The 12,708-nt window shown below is 36.3% G+C and overlaps 1 protein-coding gene across 5 annotated transcripts in view; it reads right to left on the bottom strand.

The window, feature by feature from the left end:
- Positions 1-12,708, bottom strand: part of LOC411155 (teneurin-a) — a 658,614-nt gene that overhangs the window by 451,160 nt on the left and 194,746 nt on the right. The window lies entirely within an intron of this gene.

The following is a 12,708-nucleotide window of genomic DNA, read 5'->3' as shown; positions in this document are numbered from 1 at the left end:
CTTCAAATTGGTCTCCTCTCTATTGTCGATAATTAGAATGCCGGTGCGACAGGGCGCGCCACTGTCAGACTTCACCAACCTTTCGCGTCAAAGCAGACGTGTATCAGACGTGACTGCACAACAGCGATTGGGTCAATTTCGTTCCACCAAACTACTGCTTTTATATTCGTCGAAACTGTACGGCTACGCGTATGGGATATGTAGAGGTGGCTTATTTTGATCACGCGCTATTAGCTTTGATATTATATCCCCAGAGAGAGGAGTTTAGCGTGATTAGGGCGCCTGGAGGTTAGGGCTTTGATTTATCGCCATAGCGGCATTTGTTGAGAATATATGGGTCACGAGTGATATTTGGTGCTGGTTGAAATTAATTGAGTAAATTTCGCGATATAATTGAGAAGCTGTGTATAATGTTATGAAAAGAGTATTTTTCTCACAATCTAGAAGACGTTAAAAGAATGAGTGATATTTAATTATTTATTTTATTATATCAAAAAGGCTATAATTCCAATTAACACAATGAACATTAAAAAAAAAATATTATAATTAATTTAGATATAACGATCCTTCAAATATTTAATATTCTTGATAAAATTGTAGCATGATAAATTTTCTTATATCTCCAACAATCAACGGGAATGAATCACTATGTGCAAAGAAACGTACAGTACAAACGCATAATAGGTGGCGTTATCACTTTCCAGTGATATGAAGGCACGACCACTTGAACGATTATACCAGGAAACAATGTTGCTTAATGTGTTTCTTTCTTGGAAAGGTGGATCCACGAGTAATTGTCGTTAAAAGTGTACGTCGAGGCTGAAAGTTGGCGACGCCCTCCGATTGGATGGTAGGAAACGCGCGACCGTGCCATTATTTCCGAGAATAGAATCATTTTCGATGCTATTATCCTGAGTATAGCCGCACTGCAGTTCAACAGATAGACACAATGGCGATGTTTGCACCGTACAGGCATGCATACAGCCAGGCAAGTAGATTAGCTTGATAGGTGATACAGGCTAGGACTGCCCAGCCACGATATGCTTACTAGATTGATAATACTGGCACGCCGGGGATCGAACGGCCGATAGATAAGTAGAAGCTTCCCCGTATAGATGATGTTGCCTATATACTACTCGGTTCATCTAATTGCTCGTAAATGACGGATCGTGGTGTCAGCCAGAGAGCTGAGGAATCGACTTGACGATCCCTCAGCTCTAACTTGTAACTGTCAGTTGGATTATATTTTACTGATGATGTTTTGCCAATGTTTGGGATTTGTCGATTTACGACTGTCGATTTATTTTAATAATTGATATTGATTTTTTTGGTGGGAGAGGAAAAGAGTTTGAATGTTTTCTACAATTAATCCGAACGATCGATTTAAGATTTATACTTGTCAGTGCAAGAGCGCCAAGTATATCCTTATTTTAGCAAATATTATAAAGTTGCTCGTATCGTGTACCCCCCATAAAATGTTTCGCGTATAATTTATGTTTAAACTACGTCAAGAGAATTTTCTTCCTAATAACACCACGCTAAAACAACGGCGCTCGATATTAATCACTAGCCGAGAAAATACGGGAACGAAAGTTAGTGGAACAACACAGGACGCCGATTCCGTGCTCATGGCCCCTAAATTTCACGGGGACGCGATTTTATCCGGTATTAATCCCGTGGATGGCAAGCTGTCGCACTCTTCACGCAGCTTCCCGCGCTCCGTTTGCAACATATTGCAAATCCATTACGAGCGGCCTGCTTCGGCTCGTAAAGTTTATCGCGTTATCCATGGTCAGGCGTGTCCGAAATGCACGCGCAATATTCCTGTCGTGGAGTGCATTTCTATGCAGTCGCCCGCCATAAAAGTGAAAAACTTCCCTTTCAAAGTATCCGTAAAATTCTACCGGCCATTATACACTCGCGGCCGGCGTGCGAACGAGCGACGCGCCATCGCCGATTTTGCCTCGCTTCGTTGCCGCCAGAGGTCTCGATTGTCCGCTTTTCACGCGAATTACGTAGCCATCCATATTTGGCGCGCGGTGAACACCTATTGGAAACTTGATTCGTCGCAATTTTAATTAAAAAAAAATACAATAATATATAAATAATGATCTTATTCTTTAATGAACAAAATTTTTTTTAATTCTTTGCTTTAAAAAAAAAATATGTATATATTTATAAATCACAAAAATACGATTTAACTTCGCGAGTTAGAAAAAAAAAAGGCATCTTCACAATGTCCCATTGTTCGACTTCGATCTGGAACGCGCGATAAACGCGCTCGATCTAATCCATTAGCGGCAACGTGAAACTAGTACGCGCATTCGTAAAATAAGACTGTCTTTCCAGTCGAGCGTTACTGGGTCGAATTCGGTTTTCTTCTCTCTCTCTCTCTCTTTTCTATTTACTTTTTTCCTCTTTCTTTTTCTTCTTCGGTCTTTCTTTTTTTTTTTTTCGAGCCTCGAGAAAGACCGATCTGCGGTGATTCGGTTGACCTACTTCTAAATCCCAGCTACGACAGTGACAGAGAGATACGGAATCGTCAAAGAGCATCGGGAATATCCGAAGATTTGAAATCCAGATGGATGGACACGCAGATAGGCGGATCGAACGCGGATGGATCACAAAGAGAGATCGCGTTGACCGGCTGACGGAGAGAGAGAGAGGGAGGGAGAGAGAGTAGTGGACAGAAGGGAGACAAAGGAGGAGAAAGGAGAAAGAGTAGGGATCGCTGGGACATGGGAGAAGGTGCTCTGAATTTTGTCTCGATAGATGGAGTGGCTTAGGACGGAGGAAGATACTCGAGTGGTCGGTCGGTGTAAGTATCAGCATAAAAAATAAAGTGAAGACTTTTTTTAGAAAGTAAGATAGAAGGAGAAAGAAAGAATTTCAATGATTCTATTATAACAACGATTCTAAATTTTATTGGAGAGAAAGAATTTTATTGATTTCTACGAGCAATTTTTAATTTTGAAAAATATTGTTGATCGTTTTTGAATTTTAAAAACACGTTTGTCTTAAAAAATATGGATGCACAAGTCTTAGAGAGCTAGTTTTTAGGGAAGTGAAGGTTTTCCAATATTTCTGACAATGTAATCTACCACGGAAACATTTCTCTAGGGTGAACTATAGTTAGGCGTTCCTAGACCTTTGAGGTCATTCGTATTACGCTGTCTACACTACACGAGTTCTGTCCGCGAACGATGAAGCGAACAATTTAACGGCATACCGACAGATCTTGATTCACAGGAAATTCCAAACTATTAATCCACAAACTATTACAGTTATTCTTGTCTCTCCATTAAAAATAATCTCCATTCGGAAATTGTCAAATTTCTCATAATTATTCCTCCAAATTAATATTCTGAACGAATAATTATTATTATTCGTCAAAAATTTTCCGTGTTTTTTAATAATCATATGACTACTTTAATACAAACAATTACATCGTGTCGTATTTTCGCGCCAACTAAAATTGTGTTAATTAAACCTTTGTAAAATTTTCACCCCGCGTCCAAAGTTTCTGATGTAATGTATTTTCGCGTCGAACTTTCAAGTCGCATATTTTCCATTTAATCCCGCGTAAAATATTTCGTGATATCAATTACACAAAATATTCCATTTTAATTCTTACGTATAATAAAATTCTCCATGTAATAAAATTATCTTTGAAACTTGATAATTAAAATTAAAATTATACGATATATTTTTCGCTACGCCGTGAGACAAAAATAAATTTTATGAAACGATTTAATATAATTTCTATTGACACGACCAGTCGTCTATTACGTACACACATATAAGATGCGAGATCGACGCTTATTTTGATCGATACTTATCGCAAGATTATGAAACGCTTTACGCGTTTATCGTGATGCCCACCAAATTTCGAGACCATCGCCACCCCCATTCTCACGCGACCGTTGAATTGAATCCATCTATCAAGTTCAGCCATCGCGATTGGTGCTTAAGGTCGGTTTGTATCCCAGCTTAGAACAAGATACGTTGATTGAATAGCGGTTGATGTACGAGCGGGGCGATATCGAAAAAGGAGACCGTATCAATCCGCTCGAGCGCCATCTGGCAAAGAAAAAAAAAAAAAAAGAAAAAACTTCAAACGGATAAATAACCTTTAACGAGGCGCCTCCTCCTCCAGAGAGGATATCGCCTTTAATTCGACGCCGTACGTTTCGAGAATTTTCACGTTTTCGAAAATTTATCCGCCCGTTTTTGGATCTCGGCTTAGATCGATTTAATTCTCGTTTTTAAATTAAAGAGACTTTAAAGACTAAAAAATAATTCCAAGCTACAAATCACAACATAATTGAATTATAGAATTATACATTTCTGTAGTATCTTTTTCGATAAATGTTCGAAGTGTTTAATTAAAATCTTCATCTAAGACAATTATAAAGGTAATATTAATAATACAACGCTGATGGCCATTGACTATCCACCGTTCAAGAGGGTTAATATGGGTAATAAACCATTGATTATAGGATGAATTCAATGCGCCGTTATTGATTGATTTCTAATGCCACGTAATTCAACACGTTGATCGATCGATCGATCGATCGACCGATCGATATTTCCACGTTCGTAAATTACTTATCGCAGCCGGCGATGATTCGATATTCATATCAATTCGGGATGAAATAGTCGAATTACGTCGCCGTACCTAAGTCTGATTAATTTCGTTACTTAATACCTGCCACTCTCTCCCTCTCTCTCCCTCTCCCTCTCTTCTCCGTGAATTAAACTCGATCCCGCTCTTCCTCCTCTTCTTCCTCCTCCTTCTTCCCAGCCTCCGCGTCGAGCTCATCGAGAGATGAATTATTGAAAACAAATTTTAAATGAATCGAAGAGATAGGGGAGAGCCGAGGAGGTTCCACGACCCTGTCAAGAAGATCTCGTTTCAGCTCAAGTAATCGATGAACGAATTTTTTCTCCTTCCTTTTTTCACGAGATTCTTTTTTTTTTTGCAATTAACATTTCGAAACGAATTTTGCTCGTCTCGGAATTTGTTTGAAAAAAAGTTCTTTTCTATTTGACGAGAGAACGCATCGAATATTTCGATACAACGCGAAAGTTACAGATGGCGGATCTCTAATTTTCAATTTTGTAACAGGATTCGACGACTCCTTCTCCTTCCTCCAACGAATTGTGTAATTTCAAAATTGATATCTCTACCTCAGAGGCAGTTATCGTTTTAGAGAGAGAGAGAGAGAAAGAGAAAGAGACTATCCTCTTCTCTTTGTGGATGGTACGGGATCCTTGTACCATCTATTTGAAAAGAACCACCATTGTGCCAAAGAATATTCAATTGGTACGTGGAATTCGCGGGTGGAGGAGGGCTTAATTTGATTTCTCTGCAATAAAAGATTATGGAACTGATGGCCCCCTTCTGCCCTCCTCCTCCTCCTACTTCCCCCCAGGTCCCTCTTCATGGAAAGAGAACCCACAGTTTTAACTGTTTTATCGCTCTATTACCTTCCTTTATGACGAGAGCACGATAAAACTTGCACTACAAATTTAAAAACTTTCTTTCTAGACACTTCCTAGACGAAACGAAACTAATCTAATTTACAAATTAGAGATAAATTTTTAATCGTCATGATTTTATCATGCAAATGAGATCATTAATCGTCAAGAATTGATTTATGTTTTAATAATCGATCGAAAGGATTATTATATATGCGCGATTTCAGGTGATTCTAATTCGAATTTATTCATTATTTCATTATTTTAGTTTAGGATGATCATTCGAGATTGAAATATTTTCAAAACTATTAATTATTTTGAGTCCAACTGAATTTATAATTGTATTATAATTTCACATTATTTTTATTCCACTGTATCAAGTAAATGATTCTCAACCCATATAAATAAAATATTAAATATCATAGACTGTTAATTCCAGCATCAACAAATTCAAACAATGCATAATGGTACAATTGCTTCTTTCCAATCTAAATTAAATAAAAAAAAAAAAAAGATAAAAACTTGCCTGAATATCTCCCTTTTAGCATTTACACGAAAGCGAAAATCAAGTTGAATTAAAATAATTCGACATTTTTCCCCAACCCGGATCGACAACAAAGTACGGCATTTTCGATCGGGTATTTTCAGTGACGGAGTTTTCGGTTAAATCGAAAATTTCGACGCGTTTAAAAATTCTTCCCGGCGATTGGCCTCCACTTTCAAAGCGTAACAACAAACGCGAAAAAAAAAAGCGAAACGGAGGAGAAATCGGGGGGAAAATCGTTGCATCGACAATTAAACCCATCGCGCATCCGCGAAACGGCTTCAATTAATACCACCATTTCGTTTCGGTTTCGCCCATTTGAAAAGCGGCACGCGGTAATTATCGAAAACCGAAATCCCGATGTCAAAACTTCTGCCACCATCCCTCCCCCCTCCCCCCGGTTTAAAAATTAAAAAATCGGGAAACGTTTCGACAGCTGCGAATCATAATCGGGATCCTTCGAAACAATTCGTCCCGTTTCCATGTTTTATTTAGACGCTGGAAATTGTTTTATACCGTGAAAGTTTAAAATCGAGTTAGAAAGAGAAAATAAAGGGAATCGATAAACGTTCGAAAGTTTGTGATTGGAGGAGAATGTTTTCATATTGGATAATTCTTCTCTTCTTATTTTTTTTCTGAATCTTTTCTATAATTGAATTAATATTGTTGGTGAAATTTTGTAATCGTTACGATAATGATCAAATTTTAGGAAAAAATGTCTATAATTCGAAATTGGAAAGCTCTCCTCGAATTGGAAGAGGCGATAGATTTTTTTTACACAATTGAGCGAAATTAATCAACGAACAATCGTCGAGAATCTGTCAAATGTTTAAATGTTTTAATATCAATCTCACCCCGTTAAGTTATGCCCCGTTATTTCTCACACGGGTAATTTTCATTTGCTTTCTATGAAAAACGAAGCGCGTTAGAAGAATTACGTTGAAAAATTACAGATACACGAGACATAAATTTCGAGAGTTTTTATAAATACTCCTCATTATTCAACGTCACTCAATTTCCTTAACCTCATCTACGCTCTGCCATTTCTGAAATCACGGTAGACCATCTGTGGCGGGTACACATTTACCTTGCTCGAGAACGCCCTTTAAAATACTTCGCCACTTTGTATACGTGTATACAATCCACGGTTTCCAAAACCATTGTCGAAACTTTCACGAATCGATGATGGAATATCGCTGAGAAGAAATTCGCCATTAATCTAACGCCAGCTATATATACAACTATACACAGTCACGAGGTTAATTCATTCGTGATATTAACGACAGGTAACGACGGTTCAAAACTTTATAATTTATTAATAAAATGATTTTAATATTCATCAATCTTGTATCTCATCAAGTATTCTTTCTCCGATCGAACAGTTTTGATCGAAACGTCTCACAAAATCAAGGCTGTTTCTAACGTGAATTCATATTTATTTTGTCTTATAAAAAATTAAGACACCAGTTTGAAAAAAAAATTAAAAATAATATTAAATACAATTTTCATTAGAATACACCAAGCAAAGTTAGACAAATACAACAGATTAGTTGTAGTCAGAAAGCCTATTCATCGAAAAATAATTTATTCTTCATTTTAAAAAAATATTCTCCAAATCGAAGTTCTTCAATCTTAAACCTAACCTAAAATTCGCCGCGAAACAAAACAAGGAACCACTGGCCTATAACATTTATTATTATTCTCTATCCTGTATATGTTCTCTATCCTATTAAAATAAATGATAAATTTTATCCATCGAAAAATCTTAAACTGAAATACAATTCAATCGAAACGAAGCAACGAGCCACGCTATCGTTTCGTTCTATCGATCCTATTCGCAACGCCAATTATTCTTTGTTCCGCGTTAGAATAAATATTATGAATACAGTATAGAGTATATAGAGTATAGAGAATAGAGTATAGAATAAATATTATCTATCGAAAAAATTCTCGAATCTCAAGCCAAAATTCATGATTCGTAACGATTGCGAGTCGCGCATTATCGTTTGTTCTATTCTCGCGTTAAAATAAATAACAAATTTTTATCCATCCAGAAGAAAATTCTCCAGATCGAATCTCGACGAGTTGAAACTAACTCGCTCGCGTCGAAACGAAACAACGTCCTGTTGCGACGTTGGCGGCGCATGCGCGTGGCATTATCCTTTGTCCCGCGTTAGAATACGGTGATCTCTCGGCGGCGGGCCGAGGTGCTGCATACGTCATTGTCCAACCGGCGTTCTGCGGTGGTAATTGTCATTTGATCCCTGCTAACTCCCCACCTAGTAGTACATACATGTAGCGTCCGCGGGTTCCCGGGCCCGCCTTCGGGACATTCATCATTTACAGACAATTGCCTCAACTTGCCTCGCGCGACGCGCTTCCTCACCGTAAATCCTTGCCTCGCCGCCGTGCTCCGCTCTCCGTTCATCGACGCCATATATATTCCGCACACAACGAGCGCTAAGTACACGCGTCACGCGAGGCTAAGAACGGGCCGGACGCTTGGCCCGATAGATGCGAGATTAAACGTGGCGAGCTCTTCTTCGACCTCCTCTCTTTCACATTTTTGGAATTCGTTATGGAGAGAGGAGGAAGTTGTTTTTTAAGAACTTCTTTATTCCAATATAAATTCAAAGATTGTATATTGGTTATATAAGATTGGTTATATAGGTTTGATATTCGATTTAATGCCGTTTGTGATCGATTATCACGAGGAGGAAAAAATTTAAAAGAGATGTGTAAGAGAGTGTAATTTCCATTTCAAGAAAGGGAATTTTGATGGATGAGATGATTATTATTATAGACCGTGGAACGAATCGTTTTATAACTGGACAAGTGAAACGGTGGATAATAGTGAAATAAGCCTGTCGGAATAAAAACTGTAACTATCCATGTAGCTGAAACGAATGAGATCAATCAAACTCAATGGGACGAGACGAATCGTTGAACGACACAAAATGAACGAATCAGTTATAATTATAATTTCAATCGAAAGATGATCACGAAAACGATCAACGAAAATATTAAGCATTAACTTTGTATAGAAAATATTTATCGAAGAATCTCTTTAATAAATTGAAAAAAAAAAAGAAAATACTCGAGTGAATACTCTCTATCCGTGTAATGTTACATGCATCGTACAATAACATGGAGGGATTGGTTGGAAACGCCGGTCTGTCGCGCTCTATCGATTATTCATGGTGCAAAATCTCGTAAGTCGTTTCGTTGCGTTCGCAATATTCGGCCGGATATTCATGAGGCGGTGGGAGGTGGCCTCGGCTGAAAATTTTCTCGGGCGCAGGTTGCGATGGTTTTAGAACATTAGGCTTAACGGAGAAGTATTCGTCGATGGCCTGGATAGATCCGGCTTTGTAACCCGGTCAGGCAATCTGATAGGCGGATTCTTCCTCCCCCCTCTCCCTCCCCATCCCAGTAGAATCTGTTTCAAGCAGCTCGATTTTAAATACCGATGAAAATTGTTTCCGATTTTCGAAAATTCGTAATTCGTTGTCAGTTTAAATTTTTAGACGGGGTTTCTTTTTATTGGGTTTTAAAAACGATAAAAAAAAAAGAAAAAAATTATACTCAACGAATCAATCGAAACGAATCTGTGAAACAAAAACGATACGCGAAACAATCGTTAAATATTCCATGAATTTAAAATGATTTTTTTTCTTTTTTTTTTTTTTGTTTTAAATACCTCGTCGAGATATTTTGTTATATGGTAACAATAAAAAACAAAAAAAAAAAAAAGGAAAAAAATGCATTTTCATGCATTGTCGGATCGGTCGATATCCCATTTTTCAAGGATCAATAGCGAAATTCGTAATTCGAAATTGTCCTTTCGTTGACACGAATTATTTTATTATTCGACGCGAATCGTTCTCTTCCATTTTCATTTATTTATTTATTAATTTTCGAGTATTTTCCCATCGCGCCCCGGAACGAAAACAATCAAAATCCGAAACGATCGTTCCGATCTCATAATCGTCATTATTTCTACACAAATCGAATGGAAATCGGGGATGAAAGAGGGAAAAAAAAAAAAAAGAAAAAGAAAAAATGACAGAATCATTTCAGAAGGCGATTGGTCCCCCAACGAACTCGGATTATTTGACTTCCGATCGGAACGATACAAAGGGATATGAACGTTTCAATTCATATCTGGGTCACTCTCTGTTCTGTTTAATTACAAGCCTGAATTCTTTATCGGGAGGGTTGCACGTGAAAATTACGAAAATTACAAGTACTTGTTCTCAGATCGATAACTCGAGCTCATGCTCGATTAAAAATAAAAATAACAACTGTACGTTTGTATGCGACGTGCTCTTTCCGCTGGATACGATTTTTATTGCGGAAAAAAAAAAAAAAAATGATTTTTATGACGCGAACAATGCTATCTTTCGATAAAATACTGCCGATAAAACGACCAAGAGTGAAATAAATTTTCTCATCATCGAATATTGTTATGCATTTTTTTATATTTTTTTATCTTTTTTATTTTTTTTATTTTTTTTTATTTTTTTCCACTCTGCATCCACACCATTTGTTCCTACGTTGCGGAAAATAAAAATCACAAATTTCCTCCGTGGAATCCGGTTTTTACGAAGCACCGATTTTTTATTAACTCTTTCGATAATATGAAACGGTTTCCGTATCATTGAATTGTCATAAACATTTTTGCACGAAACATTATAATTGTTCGTCATCAAAATTGTTGCACGCAATAAATTTCGTTTAATAATTGTTGAAACGAACGAGAGTCTGATTTTTGTTTAATTCATTGCGAGTTTAAACTGTTGTGACGAGTTTAAAAATTGAGTATTGAACTTAAAAGGGAAAAATGGATTTTCCTTATTCAAAAAAAAAAAAATTACATATTTTAATATAAATAGCAGTATCGATATATAAAGGCAAAATGGAATTGGATATAACGATAATGGCAGTCGATGACATAATGACAATCGTACAATAACATAGTGATGATATTGATTTTAATATAAAATAATATTATCTAAATCTAAAGAACTTGATCTTATACATATTGTACAATTTTATTTTAAATTAAAATTTAATCTATATCAAACTTATTCGTTATTGCATCCATTAATTAATAAAACATTTTCAATCAAAAATTCGAATCCATCTAAACCTATATCTTTCATCGTCGATACAATTTTTGTTTTCATACAACAAAATTTAAAATTTTTAAAAATTTCCAAGTATCGTCAAGTATCATCATTTATCCAATTACGAGTCTTGAAAGCAAAAAGAAAAAACAAAGGAAGAAAAGAATAAAAGGAAAACAGTCCCACGAGATGGCGCGCAACGTCATCGATAATGTTTTGTTCTTTAATTCCAGGTTATAACACCTCATCGCCGCGTCGCCATGGTCGCGACTCTGGCCAGCCATAACAAGGTTGGCATACTGCGTTAATTAATTCATCGTTACATAAATAAATAAGCCATCCATTATTCATGCGAACCCGAGCCAGGCCCAAGCGCCTTTTATTATTCAAAATCGAGGCAACAACTTTGTTTTTATCGAGTTCTATTCCATGCCCCAGGAATAATAAAGTATCGGGCATTTTCGAAGTGTACGCTGGTTAATCGCACGTAAAAGTGCGGGAAGAGAGGGAAGGAGGAAGGGAGGTTGAAAATATCGCGAAAACTTGCTCCTCCTCCTTGTTAAAATTTAACGTCTTCCGGCCAATTTCGAAGTTTTGTTGATCATCAATATTGATACAGATTGCGGCGAGCAAAATGGCGGACGTTGCAACGGGATATCGTTGAGGGAATTTTTGTTATTGTTTGTTCTGGATGAAAGTAATTGTTTAAATGGGGAACGAACAGATGAAATTTTCCTATTCCCCTCTTCCCTCTCTCTTTACCGAAGAATATATTCCGATAATTTTAACGGATCAATCGTGAATTTCCACCTTTTTTCGGAAAAAATATTTATATTTCAATACGTACGTGTCAATCATTAACACTCGTTTTGCGAGATAAAAAGTTTTTAGAAATATTTGTTGTTCGTATCTCTGTCTAAAAATCGTATAAAAATCGCGATATCGAAATTCGAATAGAAATCTGAGGTGCATGCGTGGAAAATTTGTTTAAAAGAGAATTAAAATCAAAAGCTGTAACTCCGTATCGTGAAAATACTCGTGGCATAATAAAAATTCTACGAGTACTCTTAAAAAACGTAGAATATATATCATGTTTACATTGAGCGGGGCGAAAGAAATTCAGGGAAAATATTTTTTGAATTTGCACGAAAATCTAACGCAAACTCTCGATTGATATCTATATTTAATAAAAACGGATAGAGAGAGAGAGAGAGAGAGCACGAACAATAAAAATATTCTATTTATGAGATTGAACTTTTAAAAAATTCAACATCGCGATGAGAAATTAAAGCGAACTTTTTTCTTCCTTCTCCAAAAAAAAAAAAAAAAGAATTCATACAAAAATTGTTTCCATAGATTGCATCATTTTTTTATATATATATATATTTACTTAAATAGAAGAAATGTGCAATTATCGTTATATTATATAAGTTGATAGTGAAATTTAATACATTTCAATTGAAATAAAAAAAAGAATAAGATAAGATTTTTCGAAATTTTTGATCGAAAAATTTTCATATTATGGACGAATTTTTACACTTTTGAATTTTTAAT

This window comes from Apis mellifera, linkage group LG6 (genome assembly GCF_003254395.2).
Source record: "Apis mellifera strain DH4 linkage group LG6, Amel_HAv3.1, whole genome shotgun sequence".
Classification (NCBI taxonomy): domain Eukaryota; kingdom Metazoa; phylum Arthropoda; class Insecta; order Hymenoptera; family Apidae; genus Apis; species Apis mellifera.
Note: the sequence above shows the minus strand (reverse complement) of the source record. Positions and strands in the feature narration are given on the sequence as shown.